The sequence below is a fragment of the Stenella coeruleoalba genome (assembly GCF_951394435.1).
Source record: "Stenella coeruleoalba genome assembly, chromosome: 11".
Lineage (NCBI taxonomy): Eukaryota > Metazoa > Chordata > Mammalia > Artiodactyla > Delphinidae > Stenella > Stenella coeruleoalba.
In genome coordinates this window covers 64,151,611-64,169,672 of record NC_137157.1, presented here as the reverse complement: position 1 = coordinate 64,169,672, position 18,062 = coordinate 64,151,611, and the positions used below count along the sequence as shown (strand labels likewise).

The window sequence follows — 18,062 nt, the reverse complement described above, 5'->3', positions numbered from 1 at the left end:
CTCTACGTCTATCCATGTCTCTGCAAATGGCACTATTTGTTTCCTTTTTATGACTGAGTAATATTCCATTGTATATATGTACCTCATCTTCTTTACCCATTCCTCTGTTGATGGACATTTAGGTTGCTTCCATGTCCTGGATATTGTAAATAGTGCTGCTATGAACATTGGGGTGCATGCGTCTTTTTGAATTATGGTTTTCTCTGAGTATATGCCCATTGCTGGGTCATATGGTAGTTCTATTTTTAGTTTTTGAAGGAATTTCCATACTATTCTCCATAGTGGCTGTATCAATTTACATTCCCACCAACAGTGCAAGAGGGTTCCCTTTTCTCCACACCCTCTCCAGCATTTATTGTTTGTAGATTTTTTAAATGATGGCCATTCTAACCAGTGTGAGGTGATACCTCATTGTAGTTTTGATTTGTATTTCTCTAATAATTAGTGATGTTGAGCAGCTTTTCATGTGCCTCTTGGCCATCTGTATGTCTTCTTTGGAGAAATGTCCATTTTGGTCTTCTACCCATTTTTTGATTGGGTTGTTTGCTTTTTTAATATTGAGCTGTATGGGCTATTTGTATATTTTGTAGATTAATCCTTTGTCCGTTACTTCATTTGCAAATATTTTCTCCCATTCTGAGGGTTGTCCTTTCGTCTTGTTTATGGTTTCCTTTGCTGTGCAAAAGCTTTTAAGTTTCATTAGGTCTCATTAGTTTATTTTTGGTTTTGTTTTCATTACTCTAGGAGATGGGTCAAAAAGGATCTGCTGTGATTTATGTCAAAGAGTGTTCTGCCTATGTTTTCCTCTAAGAGTTTTATAGTGTCTGGTATTACATTTAGGTCTTTAATCCATTTTGAGTTTATTTTTGTGTATGGTGTTAGGTAGTGTTCTAATTTCATTCGTTTACATGTAGCTGTCCAGTTTTCCCAGCACCACTTATTGAAGATACTGTCTTTTCTCCATTGTATATCCTTGCCTCCTTTGTCACAGATTAGTTGACCATAGGTGCGTGTGTTTATCTCTGGGCTTTCTATCCTGTTCCATTGGTCTATATTTCTGTTTTCATGCCAGTACCATACTGTCTTGATTACTGTCGCTTTGTAATATAGTCTGAAGTTAAGGAGACTGATTCCTCCAGCTCTGTTTTTCTTTCTCAAGATTGCTTTGGCTATCTGGGGTCTTTTGTGTTTCCATACAAATTGTAAAATTTTCTGTTCTAGTTGTGTGAAAACTGTCATTGGTAATTTGATAGGAATTGCATTGAATCTGTAGATTGCTTTGGGTAGTATATTCATTTTCACAATATTTATTCTTCCAATCCAAGAACATGGTATATCTCTCCATCTGTTTGTGTCACCTTTGATTTCTTTCATCAGTATCTTATAGTTTTCTGCATACAGGTCTTTGGCCTCCTTAGGCCTCCTTTATTCCCAGGTGAAAAGAGATACAGGCTTCAGAAGTGCAGCCCTGTGAATACAGGAGCTATATGGAAATTAAACACTATCTCAGTCTATGTGATAGCATTCCAAATTTCTGTCATACACTGTTCCCTCAGGGAGAAAGATCTTCTTCCAGGATTTCCTCTAAAAGCGTTTATTTGTGTATCCTGCTTTTCTAGTTCTTCAACTATAATTCACGGACATTTGGGGACCAGAGAGAAGCCAAGTTCAAAACCCTTGAAACCAGTGTGCTTTCTACCATGTGTTAGTGCTTTACTCTGATAAAAATCTCATTTGTGAGGTTTTTTTTCAAGACTATCTACCACAGCCTTATGAAGTATTTGTATCCCCATTTAGTAGATGAGAAAACTCAGAGAAGTAACTTGATTATGTCAGATTTAATGATAGAGCTGCGATTTGAATCTAGGCTTTTCTAAGACCAAGGCCTCTGTTCTTTCCATTTTCCATGTTGGGGGTCATCACTCAATTAGAAATTCAATTTCTAAAGTTATCTAGGAAAGAAAGAATGAAACCCTCTAAACCCATCATTTCAGAGGTTAGTTTAGAATTGATAAGAATCATTAAGATGAGGAAGAGACAGGAAATGGAAAGGATAATCTAGCTTAGGCCGGACTGTGTGATACAACTGAATATGTCCACTTTACTAATTTCATGTGTCCCAAGTTCCTTGTCACTGGGGATTCAAACAGTTAATCCTCCTGTCCTGAAGCTCAAAGGAAGGGTAAGCTCTCTTTGTAAGAGCCAAGCTACACAACATATTCCCTAAGAGCAGGAGGCTTCCATTTGTCTAGGCAGAAAACCCAGATTCTAACATTACCTTTCCCTGACACTGCCTGCCTGGCCTTTATGCACCCCCGGAGGTGTGAGAAGCTGATTTCCATACTTCATTGGCTCACTTAGAGCTAAGTCATTGGAGGGAGAGCCCTGGGTACTAGTTTCAATGTTTTTGCTATACAGTGGTGGAACCCTGGGCGGGGCCTTTTATCTCTGTTTTCTCTTCTGTGAAATGAGAGAGCTGGCCAAGACCTACTGTAAGTAGTCAAGCAATGGACAAGGGCAGATCCGTGGAGCCTCTGACCCACACCATATATTGCTCCCTTCCAAGGTCCTAACCCATAATGGGTAATACTTTTATTCCCAGAGCGCTTTACCATGTTAGGGTACAAACAAACACCAATATCTACTAGCTTTTTGTGCCAAGCACTGTGCTGAGCACCTTCACATATTTGGGGCTTTCCAATTGGCACTCTCAGGGAGAAACAAAAACTAAACACATCCTCACTTCCACACCTAATGCTTGGGTGAACAAAATAAAAGTCCTAGTCAGATTCTGGAACACTCCGCGGTTCCAAGGCAAGAGACTGAAGGAGAGTAGGGCCTGTTCAGGAGGGTGAAACTTAGGAGGCTGCCAAATTCTACTCCAGATTGTCTATAGCTATCTTTCTACCTATTTCTTATTCTTCTCTGTCTCATTAATAAGGAGCACAGTAGCCTTTTTCCTTCAGAGGCAAATGACCACGACAGCATCTTGAGGCTTAGCGGCCTCTCAGGCTCCACATCAGCCCCAGGACACAGGAGGCTCTGAGACTACATTTCCCAGAAACCACCGCTCCGCTTGTGGTCTCAGAACAGCTTTTTGAGGGGGCGCGCATGCTCTGACCATTAGCACCAGATTCTCCTCCGCCCCCTATCTCCCCCAACTCCGCGATTGGAGTATTGACAAGTTAGACCCACCCAGCCTTCAGAGTACCGGAAAGGGGTGAGCAACAAGACGGGAGCTTTTGGCTTTCACCCACTCCAGGCGCCCAGTCTTTCTCCACCTCTTTTGGTAGTCCCGGGACCCCACATCGTCCCTCTTTTCGATGCCCGTCGTCCTTTGAGGACGGGAGTCCGCTGCGTGCGTCCCCTCAGCCTTAAGACAAGAAGGAGGAGCCAAAGCCCCACAAAAGGGGCTTTGGCGAATCTTCATGGAAATTATTCCTGCAGCTTGCATAATTTTAGTTTTAAGTGTAGTAGGTGGGGAGAAAATTGTTAACAAGAATGAGATAAGCAGTCAATTTTTTATCCAATTGTAATGCACAAGTGCAGTTGCAGGCCTGAAAGGCCCGCCCCGTTACCAAGGCAACATAAATAGCCCAGGGACAAAAATTTCTCTTTTCTTTCATTCTCAGATCAACAAACACCGGTAGAGGCCCATCAAATAAGATCTGGCCCTTGTTCTCTAGGAGACGAAGTAAAGATGACAGTCAATCGATAAATATTTATTAAACTCCTATGTTGGCAACACATTAGACACGGAGGTAAAACAATAAATAAAGTGCTGCCCTTGCTCTCCTGCAAACTATTCTAAGACAGAAGCGATGATTGTTGTGACGTGTGGAATGGGAACAAAAGGCAAAGATTCCTAACCACCATTAAAATGGAGGGGGAGAGAGTCAAGGAAAGCCGTCCAGAGAAAGTGATGGATGTGAATTAAGTTCTGAAGTGACCTATATTTGTAAAGAACTTCAATCCTCATTATCTGTACACAAAATTAAAGTCCAAAAAAGAAATTGAAGTCCAGATGATTAAAGAGCTAAACATTAAAAAAAATAAAGTAAAAGTATTAAAAGAAAATATAGGATACTAATACTCTTTCTATGATCTAAGGCAGGGAAACAAGTCACAAAACTAAGAAGTCATCAAGGAGAAGACTGATAAAACTGGCAACACAGAACATACTGTATAGCACAAGGAACTCTACTTAATGCAATGTGGTGACCAAAATGGGAAGGAAATCCAAAAGAAAAGGGGATATATGTATATGTATAGCTGATTCCTTTTGCTGTACAGTAGAAACTAACACAACATTGCAAAGCAACTATGCTCCAAGAAAAATTAATTAAAAAAACTGACAACATAAAATTAGAAACTTATCAATAACAGAAAATACCATAAACAAGGTTAAGAGACAAGAGACAGACAAGGAAAAAAATATCTGTGTCATGCACGAGAGCAATCAACATCCAGATGTTTGTGCCCACCAGCCAAAAGTACCAGGAAACACAACAGTAGGCAAGCAGAGTTGAGTCTAATACTTACTGCAGCAAGGAAGACTGCACACCATGGGCAACAAGGGGGATATTTCCGTAAGATGGGGTTAAGAGGGGATTGTTTTGTGATTTGGGCTTGTGTTACATTTGCGGAGAGTCTTTCAGAAATCGGGGCAATTCTATGATTGGATATCTTCATTTTTATCTAGGATGTGACAGAAACCGAATGGAGCTGAAGCTGTAATTGGTAAAGCAGCAGCAGGCCCTCCTGTTCCCTGGGAGAAGGGGATGTTTGGTCAATTTTTGTGATTTGTACAGTGTTCTTGTTTTTATCTGTGCTCAGATAATTTCCGAACGGTTGTATTGTTGTCCTGCTCCATTGGAATCACAGAATAACCTTGTCTGACACTGGTTATTCTCTGTAGTTGTTTATATTAAGTAGGGAACGCCTGGGCCTAGGTACTAGTTGCAGGCTAGCTCCTTCTATCTGACACCTGTCATTTTTGTTTCTCATAGAAGTCAATAACAAAACAATAGACAACACAATAAAACATTAGGGAAGTATAAGAACAATAATTCACAAAAGAAAAAATAAAAATGAATAATTAAACACATGAAAAGATGCTCAACTGCACCAATAGGAAAATGCAAATTAAAACAGTAAAACACTGTTGGTGTTCATTTAAATTGGTCCAGGCTTTTTGGATGGCAATTTGACAATATCTACCAAAATATTATACGCAAGTACCTTTCAACCAGGAATTCCATTTCTTGAAATCTCTCCTAGAGAATTATATGCACATGTACACAAAGAGGAATATAAAAGGATATTTATTGTAGCATGTTTATAATAGTAAAAACTGGAAAACCTAAATAACTGGCAAAAAGGAATAATTCACAGTAGTTTAAGTTTGATCTTATTTAACTTTGTTATTTAATTTTAAAAAAAACACTTGAAAGTCAATATTTATGGCTCTAAGTAGCAACATAGGAACACAATTATGACATAACACTTAATAAGGAAAGCAGCACTCATAGTTATACATCAGTATGATTCTATTTTAAAAAAAATTTCCAAAGGAAAAAAAAAAGATTTAAGAAATACTCCTAAATACGAATAGTATATTTAGATGGAGGGGCTATGGGAAATTTTTTCCCTTCTTTCTAATTTTCAGTATTTCCAAACTGTGATTAATTAGTATGCATTTCTTTTAGAAATGAATAGGAACATTTAAAAAATGTAGCAGCCTACAACACGTCAGCAAGTACTAATCCAGACTAGCTGGACTGGCTAAACGATTGTCAAAAAATAGTCCCTATGCAGAGAAGAGTTCACAAGGAAAAACAAGATTTTCCAAAAGTACCCACACTCCATGACCCATTTTAAAATCTGGTTGCTCTTATGCACAGGTGCTGCCATGTTCCAAACTGATTTAGTGACCCTGGTGACATGTTAATACTGATTTATAAAGCTTTTGTTATTTTTAATTACCAAGCATCAGGCCCTATTATTTTTATCACTAAGCCTTACCCAAATCCTTGGCTTTATTCCAATTCTGAGCTTTGCCAAATAGGGTCAAGGACTGGGTGAGATTTCAGGAATGAGGTTAGGGAAAAATTTGTAATATACTAATAGGATATAAATCTATTCATGATAAAATATTTAAAACTGTTTCTATATGCTTAACTTTCACTGAAGCTTAATTTTCATATTTTCACTTCCTTCTGGAATATCTCCTTTTATTAACTCAAATGCAAAATGCTCAAAACCAAATATATCATTTCCTCTCACCATGAGCCATTATTTAATAATTAACACAGAACTTGGAGAAGAATATGATCAAACTCCAGGCCTTTTAAAATTTTGACAAAAGTGTATCCCACGGTTGCAGATATCATCTGAGCTTATGGAAGTAATTCCACCATAAATAAGAAGAGAATAGAAAATGTAACCAAGAAGCAAGTCTAAGGAAGTCCAACTGGTAAAGAGGCATAAGAGCAGGGCTCACACATATTTCAGGGTTATGGTGTGGTAAGGGTCAGGCTCCAAGTGAAACTGCCACATAGACTTTGAAATGGTTTTATAGAGAGGGGTAAGAATAAGGGCTTCAGTGGGTTTGCTGAAGGAGTTCACTATATAACACTGTGATGGCAGGTTAAACTTGATGGTAGAAAGCTTATGAGCATAATCAAAAGTTTAGACCCAATTAAAAGATATAAGCAAAGTACAGCTGCGGTAATATGACTGGATCCAAACAGTATTATACCTACATTGCTGGTATAGCTCTAGAGAATGAGATGAATGGGCAATTTCATTTGGGTAAAAGGATATTCTCATATCCTTATGAGAATAATAATAGTGATAACAATAAATATAATAACCAACAGTTTTGAATGCTTAATATGTTGTAAGGCCATGATAAGTGCTTTACATTCAATCATTTAACCAATATTTATTGAGCACCTGGTATGTGCTAGTAGGCACTGTGCTAGTGAGAATAGGGTGGTTAACAACTTGGACAAGATTCTTGCTTTCACTGGGCTTATTTTCTAGTAGAGTTCATGAGTTATCTTATATAATCCTTCCAACAATGTCTCATAGGTATTATTAAACCTATTTTATAGATAAGGAAACCTGACGAACAGAGAAATTAAACAACTTTCTAAAAATCACAAAGCCAGCAAGTGTCAGAGTTGAGAAATAAACCTAGATGGCCTGACTCCAAGGTCACTTTAAAACCTTTATGTTATGACCATGGTTAATTAATCAAGGGTAATAAAATATTTCTATCTACATGTATATCAAGGAGTTCTTATACTGCTCAAAATGCAAAACTTTTGAGGGGAGAAGAAAGTTCCCAAAAGGAAAAATTTTTCTTAGTTCCAAGACCAATTAGAGAGTCCTCCAACACTTATTTGTGATAGCCTAAATTTTAGAGTTCAACAACAAGAGCAAAGCAAAACTACCTTTTATAATTTTTGAATTAGAAACATCAAATGAGGTTTTTATAAGTGAAATGTGGTGAGAAAGAAAAAAAAAACTACCCTTAATATCCAGGAACCGATTTGATACAGCTAGGCTATGTTGTCCCTGGACATAAACAATCTCACAAGAACATCCACTTCAGATAAGATTATTCAACAACCCCACAAAATACCAAATATTTCCCTGTCACCTAAATGAATGATTGCTTCTTCTTTACCATTATAGTAAATGTTATATATATACCTTTGCTCTAGTTTCCTCTCCCTATAGATAAAATTTATTGATATATCCAATCACAGTGTTGTCCCTGCTTTTTGACACCACCAAATCTAGAATGTCCGCTTCCTTAGACTCTCCCCAAAATTATCAAAGTCAAAATCCCAGAATAAGTTTTTGCTAACATTCTCTTACTGAGACACCGCACAGCTTCCCATGGTGTGTGTCTACCTTGCTACAATGAGTAATAGATTCAACTAATTTAACTGCAGGTGTTCCTGTAGCTTTTGGCTGAAGAGCGTAGACAGCATAAATATAAAAGTAACTGGTGATAAATTCCACTAGACATGTATTGACCCTATATTATATGCAAGGTAATGTGTTAGGTTCTAGGAAGTATTTGTGCCAAGGAGCTTATAATCTACTGAGGGACAAAAGGAGCACACTAATGAGGCACAAAATGCTTGAATTTTAAGCAGAAGCAAAGGTTATATTATATTGAGGGAAATCAGAACAACTTCATGAAGAGGTATATTTTGAAACTGGTCTCAAAGTAGAGGAGAATTTATGATTTCCACATGTTGAATGAGATGGAGGATATTAAGAGCTAAGGTAAAAGACTACTGTATTTGCTTTCTTAAATGATAACAACACTGTCTATAAAGCACTGAGCGCTCTAGAAATATTAGCCTTATTTATTCCTCAAAATATCTACATTTTGTAGATGAAATTGAGAGGTTTAAGTCCCTTCCCCAAGGTCACACAGCAAATAAGTGACAGAGCTATGATTCAAACCCAAGTCGGCCCAACTCCAAGGTCTATGCTTTTAAACATGACAACAGTGCAAGCCAGGCTTTGTGGCTGAAGTTTGTGCTCTGACTCTTGGAACTGGGCTCCAGATCCCAAGCAAGGTGTTGATATAAACTGAATTTCATTTTTCTGAACTCCATTTTCACTTCTCATTCCTATTTCATCTCTGGGCCAAAGTAAAGAAACAGAGATATCTATGGAATTATCCTACAGACTCAAGCCTTGGTCAAGCCAATTATAATTGATGTAGTACAAGTTTCCATAACCTTATGTCAGCACTAAGCCTATAGGAAGCCAGACCTTCAGAGAATCATAGTATTAGGAAGAATAACCTTGAAAATCAAACATTTCTGGGATGTCAAGCCTGTGGTCTCCAAATCTGTAGGAATTCATAAACAATTTTCAATATTTCAAATGTTCTCATAGAAATCACATAGCTACCTAAGTCTGTGCATGCTAAATCAAACCTTGTTTTTTGGTTTTGACTGACATAGCAACTCAGGGTGGCAATCATGTTTATCTTATGCTAATCAGAAACAAAAATTTCTTTAATTAATAAGAAATAGAAAACAGTTTCTTAATAAATATGGTATGTACCTTACAAGACAGAATCTTTCAAAGCATGAGACCCAAGGAGGAAAAATAGTAACAAGTTAGGGTTCCTGATGGTCTCACTGCTGTAGTCAACCTGCCCATTTTGAGGATACCTAGGCTTGGAGAGGTGAAATAATTTGCCCAAAGCTACTCTCCTAGGGAACACAGTTCAGCAAAGGTATGTAAACAAATGTTTTTTACTGTGTTAAAATATACATAACATAAAGTTTACCATCTTAACCATTTTTAAGTGTACAGTTGAGTGGTATTATATATACATTCATTCACATTACTGTGCAGCCATCACCACCATCCAACCCCATAACTTTTTCATCTTGTAAAACTGAAACTCTATACCTATAAACAATAACTCCCCATTCTCCCCTCCCACTCACCCCTGGCAACCACCATTCTACTTTCTGTCTATGATTTTGACAACTCTAATATGTACCTCAAATAAGCGGAATCATATGGTATTTGTCTTTTTGTTACTGGCTTATTCCATTTAGCATAATGTCCTCAAGGTTCATCCATGTTGCAGCATATGTCAGAATTGCCTTCCTGTTTATGGGTGAAAAATATTCATTAGATATATATACCACATTTTGCTTATCCATTTATTATCAATGAACATTTGGATTGCTTCCATGTTTTAGCTATTATGAATAATGCTGCTATGAACACGGGTATACAACTATCTCTTTGAGACCCTGCTTTCAATTCTTTTGGATATATACACAAAAGTGGAATTGCTGGATCATATGGTAATTCTATTTTTAATTTTTTGAAGAACAATACGGTTTTCCATAGCAGCTATACCATTTTATATTCCCACTAACAGAGCACAAGGGCTCCAATTTTTCCACATCACTTGTTTTCTGTTTGTTTGTTTTCAGCAGTAGCCACCCTAATGGGTGTGAGGCTGTATCTCATTGCAGTTTTGATTTGCATTTCCCCAATTCTTAGTGATGTTGACCATCTTTTCATGTGCTTATTGGCCATTCCTATATCTTCTATGAAGAAAAGTCTATTCAAGTCCTTTGCCCATTTTTGAATCAGGTTGTTTGCTTTTTTGTTGTTGAATTTTAGGAGTTCTCTGTATATTCTGGATATTAATCCTTTATCAGATATACGATTTGAAAATATTTTGTCCCATTCTGTAGGTTGCCTTTTTACTCTGTGGATAGTGGTTTTTGATGTACAAATTTAAAAAATTTTTGTAAGTCCAATTTGTCTATTTTTTCTTTTGTTACATGCCTTTGGTGTCATATCCAATAAATCATTACCAAGTCCAATGTTGTGAAGCTTTGGTCCTATGTTTTCTTCTAAGAGTTTTATTATTTTAGGTCTTACATCTGGGTCCTTGATCCATTTTGAATTAATTTTTGTATATGGTATTAGGTAAAGGTCCACCTTCATTCTTTTGCATGTAGATATACAGTTTTACCGGCACTATTTGTTTAAAGACTATCCTTCTCTAGTCAATGATCTTGGCACCCTTATCAAAAATCATTTGACTGGGGCTTCCCTGGTGGCGCAGTGGCTGAGAGTCCGCCTGCCGATGCAGGGGACACGGGTTCGTGCCCCGGTCTGGGAGGATCCCACATGCCGCGGGGCGGCTGGGCCCGTGAGCCATGGCGGCTGAGCCTGTGCGTCTGGAGCCTGCATATCCGGAGCCTGTGCTCCGCAACGGGAGAGGCCACAACAGTGAGAGGCCCATGTACCGCAAAAAAAAAAAAAAAAAATCATTTGACTGTATGGGAGGGTTTATTTCTGGGCTCTCTATTCTGTCCCAGTAGTGTATATGCCTGTCTTTATCTGCACAGGTATTTTAAACCATAGGGCAATAGTGTTCTGTGACTGTTTATTCTTTAGATCAGAGAAGAATGTGAAGCTGGTGGCTGGCCTGAAGGTGGAGAGGTGTGTTTTTTGTAAACTCCAGTAGCCTTCTCTGAGAATGAATAATATCAGTCATTATGTTCAGTCAGGTTTCTTCTGCTGTTAGAGAAATATTAACCCCTATCTGTTACAGTTTTTTTGTTTGTTTTTTTTGTTTTGTTTTTTTGCGGTACGCGGGCCTCTCACTGCCGTGGCCTCTCCCGTTGCGGAGCACAGGCTCCGGACGCGCAGGCTCAGTGGCCATGGCTCACGGGCCCAGCCGCTCCGCGGCACGTGGGATCTTCCCAGACCGGGGCACGAACCCGTGTCCCCTGCAACGGCAGGCGGACCCTCAACCACTGCGCCACCAGGGAAGCCCTCTGTTACAGTTTTTATAAGAATTTCATGTAAAATAAACCACTCATTTAGTAGAATGCCTGAAATTCAATAAATTTTACTAATTAGATATGCTAGACAAGTAGTTCTCAAAATGTGGTTCCCAGAACAGCAACAGCATCAGCTGGGAATTTATTAAAAATGCAAATTATTAAGACATAAAGATGGCTAACAGGTACAGAAAAAATGCCCAGCATCACTAATCATCAGGGAAATACAACTCAAAACCACAATGAGCTATCACCTCACACCTGTCAGAGTGGCTATTACCAAAAACACAAGAAATAATGAGTATTGGCAAGGACATGGAGAAAAGGGAACCCTCGTGCACTGCTGTTGGTATTTTAAATTGGTGCAGCCACTATGGAAAACAGTATGGAGGTTCCTCAAAAATTAAAACTAGAACTACCATATGTTCCAGCAATACCACTCCTAGAAATTAATCTGAAGAAAGCGAAAACACTAATTAGAAAAGATATATGCACCTCTAATTTCATCACAGCTTTATTTACAATAGCCAAGATATGGAAGCAACCTAAGTGCCCATCAACAGGTGAATGGATAAAGAAGATGAGGTATGTACATGTGTACACACACACACACACACACACACACACACACAATGGCATATTACTCAGCCTTTTATGGCTGAGTAATGAAATGAAATCTTGCCATTTGCGACAACAAGCATGGATGTGGAAGTATTATGCTCAGACAGAGAAAGATAAACACCATATGAGCTCACTTATCTGTGGAATCTAAAAAAAAAGCACAAGCTCATAGATACAGAGAACAGACTGGTGGTTGCCAGAAGTGGGGGGTGTGGGTGGGTGAAATAAGTGAAGGGGGTCAAAATGTGCAAATTTCCAGTTATAAAATAGCTAAGTCATGGGGTTGTAATGTACAGCATGGTGACTAGAGTTAATTATACTGCATTGCATATTTGAAAGTTGCTAAGAGTAGATCTTAAAAGTTCTCATTATAAGAAAAACAATTTTGTAACTATATAGATGGTAACTAGACAATATATACAAATATAGAATCACTATGTTGTACACCTGAAACTCATATAATGCTATATGTTAATTATATAAAAACAAACAAAATGCAAATTCTTGGGCCTAACCCTAAATGTACTAAACTAGAAACTTCTGGAGTAGGACCCAGCAATGTTTTTTTAACAGGCTCTTCAAGTGATTCTAATATATATAGTTTGAGAATTAGTTCCCAGCATGACAAAAAACCCGAAATTCTCCTGAAGATATATTTACAAGTATCTTGTTTATCATTTATACATTCTCAAAGGTATAAACTAGCAGTAATACGGGAGTTAATTTTAATAACACTGCTTGTCAAAACTTGCTGATGGGCAGGAGAATGAGGTAAAGAGAAAGCCTGCGTGCTCAAGGCCACTACAAGCACGCTAGATGGAGAGCCTGTAGTGGGAAAGAACATCAAAAGGCGGAGGAAACGCAGGAAGGGAAAGGGTATTTTCGTTAATTATTCAGAAATCTCTAAGCGCTGGGGAAAGGCCGTCTCCTGGCTCTGCCCACGCCATTCATTCTGACTAAATGCCTTGTTTCCTTTTCTCTGCCCAGCCTAGTCCTTTGATAAGCAACTCTTCCTCACCTCAGGAGTCTCCTGAGCTGTCCACTTGGCCAGCGTGTTCCTCTCCCCGGCCTAGCGAAGTAACCTTTGTTCTCTGCGTTCCTTTTGCTCTTTGGCCTTACCCTAATAGAGACTTTTCACGCCTTAACTGTTCGTCTTTTTTTTTGCTCCGGGTATCCCTCTCGGCACGTGCTCTTCGCCAGCGGTTACCAATTCCCTTCACAATTCCCGTTCTAGGCTCTGAGGCGCCTCCTACCTACCGCCTCGGAGCAAAGGGTGGGAACACAGCAGGGGCGGGGCCAGGGGAAAGCTGCTCTCATTGGCCAACGTTTGCTTCCCTGCCCCCCCCCCACCTTTGGGGAAGGAGTGGTTCCTGGGAGGGGAAGCACTGCCCTAATTACTGGACTTCACTGCTATTGGGCGCATGGTTTCCCGGTCCTCAAGGCACTGGGTTACCTTCCTCTGTGGGCGGGGCAGCTCCGGGAGGTTCTACCCTCTCTCTGAAGGAGGTTTTCTGGAAACCATCGTTTTAATGTGGATTACTCTGAGCTCCTGAGCGCCCCGCAACCTCCCTGGCAAGCCTTCTGCCTACATCACTCACAGGACTTCCTGTTGTGACCCCTCGCTTCTGGAGGTGAGAAAGATTAAGAATTTTTGAAACCGGGTTTTAGAAGACCCGTTAATGGAGGTTTTCTGACGGTTTTTTGATGTTCTTTCCCACTACAGGCTCTCCATTTAGCGTGCTTGTAGTGGCCTTGAGCACTCACGCTTTCTCTTTACCTCATTCTCCTGCCCATCAGCAAGTTTTGACAAGTAGTGTTATTAAAATTAACTCCCAGTGTTACTGCTAGTTTATGCCTTTGAGAATGTATAAATGATAAACAACTGTGGAAGGAATGGAAGAGGCAGATGGAGATTCATTATGTAATCAGTGCGGGTAAAGCGAACAGGAGGAAGATTCACTTTTTTGAGAAAATTTCTCAAATTTTCTTTGAGAAAATTTCCCTGTCTTTTATGGATTGAAAACCCCTACATCTTTGTGACCACGGGAGGAGCAGTCCTCCTTGGAGTCTTAATTTATTTGGGCATTCTTTCCCTGTCCTTAATTTTCTCTTTCTAAAAAAGGCCTACCCTAACTTCTTCAGAGTAGATGCTTTCATTTTTAAGGCTCCTTTAGGAATACTCTTATTTATTTATCTATTTTTATAAATTTATTTATTTTTTATTTTTATTTTTGTCTGCATTGGGTCCTCGTTGCTGCGCACAGGCTTTCTCTGGTTGCGGCGAGCAGAGGCTACTCTTCGTTGCGGTGCGCGGGCTTCTGATTGCGGTGACTTCTCTTGTTGCGGAGCACGGGCTCTAGGCGTGCGGGCTTCAGTAGTTGTGACACGTGGGCTCAGTAGTTGTGGCATGCGAGCTGTAGAGCGCAGGCTCAGTAGTTGTGGCGCACAGGCTTAGTTGCTCTGCAGCATGTGGGATCTTCCTGGACCAGGGCTTGAACCTGTGTCACCTGCATTGGCAGGCGGATTCTTAACCACTGCGCCACCAGGGAAGCCCCTATTTATTTATTTATCTGTAGCACTTTCTGTATTTTCCACATTCTTAATAATGCACCTATATGAATCAGAAAAATAGGATATAAATATTATTTGAAAAGAAAAATAACTGTTGAAGTTCAGAGGCTGCAGACAGGGCAGAATTAGTTTATCTAACATATTGTTTCAATTTTTTAGGACTCAAGGTGCCTTCTTCAACCTTATCCAGCTACAGGCACAAAGAGACTTGGTACTGTATCTTAAGGATCTTAAGGCAACTGAATCCTGGCGAAAGGACACAGGTGAGGAACATATGAAGAATCGCTTGATAAAAGCAACTAGTAGATTAGGAAAAAGGAGCAGCTGTATCTGAAAGTTCTTAAAGTGCCGAAATAATAGTTCTCAGCAGACTAGGTATTTTATCTGTAGCCTGGTCCTTTTCTTCTGGAAAGTCATATTTTAGAATTCTGATATATGAAATGAATGTGATTTTACCCTCTTTTGGATAATTAAGGCCTTTGGATACTAATCTTGAAACCTAATTTTTTTGCTAATGTTTAAACATACTTTATTGACAGAGACCCTAGAGGCTTTTTCCCTATTGGTTTTAAAAATAGTTAAAAAATAAGTTTAAACCATAACTTTTACTCTTTTGATGGTTGAAGGAGGAAGCATGTAAGAAAGTGGGACAGGAACTATAAAGGGGAATGTTTCCCAAGCATCCAATAAGGGAAATTGGAAATGAGTGGCAAAGAAAGAGTATCTCGGTTTTCCTGAAATCTATGAAAGGTGGAATCTGATAGGCCAACAGGAATCCAGTGTAAGAGGAAAAGCTTGCCAAGTATTTTATATATGAAAACTTTGGGTTGATTTCAAGTTGGAGTTATCCTTGAGTGTTGGACCATCATATCTGTTGTTTTAGAAGAGCAGTGTAGTTGTTGAAGGATAAAACTACTTCTGGTGGTGATGAGGGTGGGGATTGAAATATGTGGGATTTGTTTCCAACATGTGCTGTTTTGTGTCAGTTTATGCTAGATAAATGATTCTCTAGCACATAATATGAATAGTAGAATTCTATGTTTTTAATAGTATAACTTCTGAATCAGTTTAAGTGCTTTGTAAAGTTAGTTCTTTAATCTGTTAAGTTTGTAGCCGTCTTGCAGTTGTAGTATTGGTAGATAATCCAGATTTCTAGCCTAGGTCCACAGGTCCATGTATTTATTTCTTTTAGTATTTGTAGAGAAAGTTGCACCTCTTTTTGGCATATTTTTGTATATTAGTGTCAAAGGAGACTTTTTTGTATAATACTTAGCTGTAAAAATAATTTCAGAACTCTCATATATATTGATATAGAGAATTTGTCCCCAAGAGGCAGGGGGTGGTATGAGGCAAGACCATGCATGAGCTTCCAGGCTTCCAGCTCATGCTTAATTGTCCCATACAATTTCACTTACCAGACACAAATTCAAAAATAAAGTTATTAAGAATTTTAAGATAGCAACCTCAGTATTAAACTTCACACATGGAGCCCTGTGTGACTGCACTAGTCACATGCCCAAGAACCTGGCCCTGCTAATTACATTAAAGAAATTTTCTCCAGTGTAAAAGATGAGGGATACGCATTCCTTATGTATTCCTGTTGTGTTATTTATCTTGTGCAAAATAGAAGGCTCATTCACACTGATGACATTCAAAGTGTTTCTCCATGGTGTGACTGCTCATCCATTACCTAAGGATAGAGAAATTGCCCCCTACTCATTGGTAACATTCATAAGATTTCTGTCCAGTGTGAATTCTCTTAGATTGTCTAAGGGATGAAAGATCAATAAGTGCTTTTCAACACTCATTGCATTCATAGGAATTCTCCCTACTGAGTACTCTCTTATGCACAGTGAGCAAAGAACTTCAGTGGAAGGATTTTCTCTACTGATTACATTCATAGGGCTTTTCTCTGATGTGGTTTGTCATGTTTCCTAGGGGATAAAGTAGCACTGAAGGCTTTCCCACAGTCAGTGAATTCCATTTTGTGTTCTGTTTTACACAATAAGGGAAAAGCTACTCCTGAAGGATTTTTCATATTGATTATAAGCATAGGGTTTTCTCAGGTGTGAGTTCTCATGAGTGCTTCCTGAAGATTGTTTCACAATCATGGCATTCATAGAGTTTCTCACCAGTCTTTTGTGTGCAGTGTAGGTAGAATTTACACTGAAAGCCTTTCCATATCAATTACATTTATAGGGATTGTACCCAGTATGAATTCTCATGCCCTCCAGGGACAGATCTAATGCTAAAGACTCAAAAACACACTTATGTTCATAGTGTTCTATTCTAGTGTGAATTCTCATATGTATCCAAAGGGATGAGTGATAACCAAAGGCCTTCCTATAGTTCTTACACTCTTAGGGTTTCCCTTCATTATGTATTCCCATATGCATAGAAAGTTAAGAGTAGTACTGAAACATCTTCCACATTAATTACATTCACAGCATTTCTCACCAGTAGGAATTTTCTTGTGTTGAGTAAAGGAGGAAAAACCCTTTCCTCCTGCAGTGTCTCTCCAGTGCCCTCTACTGACAAGGCTTAACATCATGTCAGCTGGAAAAGGGAAAGTATTTAAAAGGCCCAGATCCATTTTCACATATCCCACAACAAAGGGTGAATTTGGTGGAGAGGCAATAAACTGGTAACTGGAATAGCTAGTATGGTAGAAATTATGGTAGGAAAAGGAGAATATGTATTGCTTGTTCAAAGCTTTGATTAGTGAAATGATATAAGAAAAGAGAGATGGTGCTGCAATTTCTCTTCCCTAGGTGGAAGAGGAAAATTTGAGATCCTTGTTGGGTTTACTTGTGAGATGTGGAGAATTCTCATTCTGAAATTTTTCTTTTATACACCATTTACCTTCTCATCTGTAAATGTGAATAATATTATCCACTTGTCAGTGTTGTTGAAAGAATTAGTGATAATTTATAACTAATTGTAATGCCTGGTCCATAGGCCTTCAATAAATAGTAGCTCTTCTTCCCTAGATGGATCAAAGGCTGACAAAAATCCATGGGAGAGTAGTTGTGTTAAAATTTAAAAATGGGTATTATTTTCCCAGGAAATGGAGAATTGTTTTTTTGGTTTGTTTTGTGGTACGCGGGCCTCTCACTCTTGTGGCCTCTCCCCTTGCGGAGCACAGGCTCCCGATGCGCAGGCTCAGCAGCCATGGCTCACGGGCCCAGCCACTCTGCGGCATGTGGGATCTTCCCGGACCGGGCCACGAACCCATGTCCCCTGCATCGGCAGGCGGACTCTCAACCACTGCGCCACCAGGGAAGCCCGAGAATTGTTTTTTGAATTGAAATATTTAGAACTGGAATTTTGAAGAAAAAATTGGGGGAAGTTATACAGTATAATACAAGAATGTGTATTGTTAAATGGGAATGCAAATAAAGCCTGCTTTTGGCTGTATTCTTTAGCATGGAAAAAAAAGCAATTTTTAATAAGTGAATTCAGTTTTGTGGAACTTTAGGTGTTTAGAGATTAGGATAGAAATAAAGT

At 38.9% G+C, this 18,062-nt stretch overlaps 1 long non-coding RNA gene across 1 annotated transcript in view; it reads left to right on the top strand.

The window, feature by feature from the left end:
• The first annotated feature begins 13,353 nt into the window (after window positions 1-13,353).
• The window catches only part of LOC307193750, a 96,367-nt gene continuing 91,658 nt past the window's right edge, over window positions 13,354-18,062 (top strand). Inside the window, exons 1-2 of the long non-coding RNA XR_013830396.1 lie at window positions 13,354-13,615; window positions 14,715-14,818. This is a non-coding gene — a long non-coding RNA (uncharacterized lncRNA). The remainder of the gene's footprint in view (window positions 13,616-14,714; window positions 14,819-18,062) is intronic.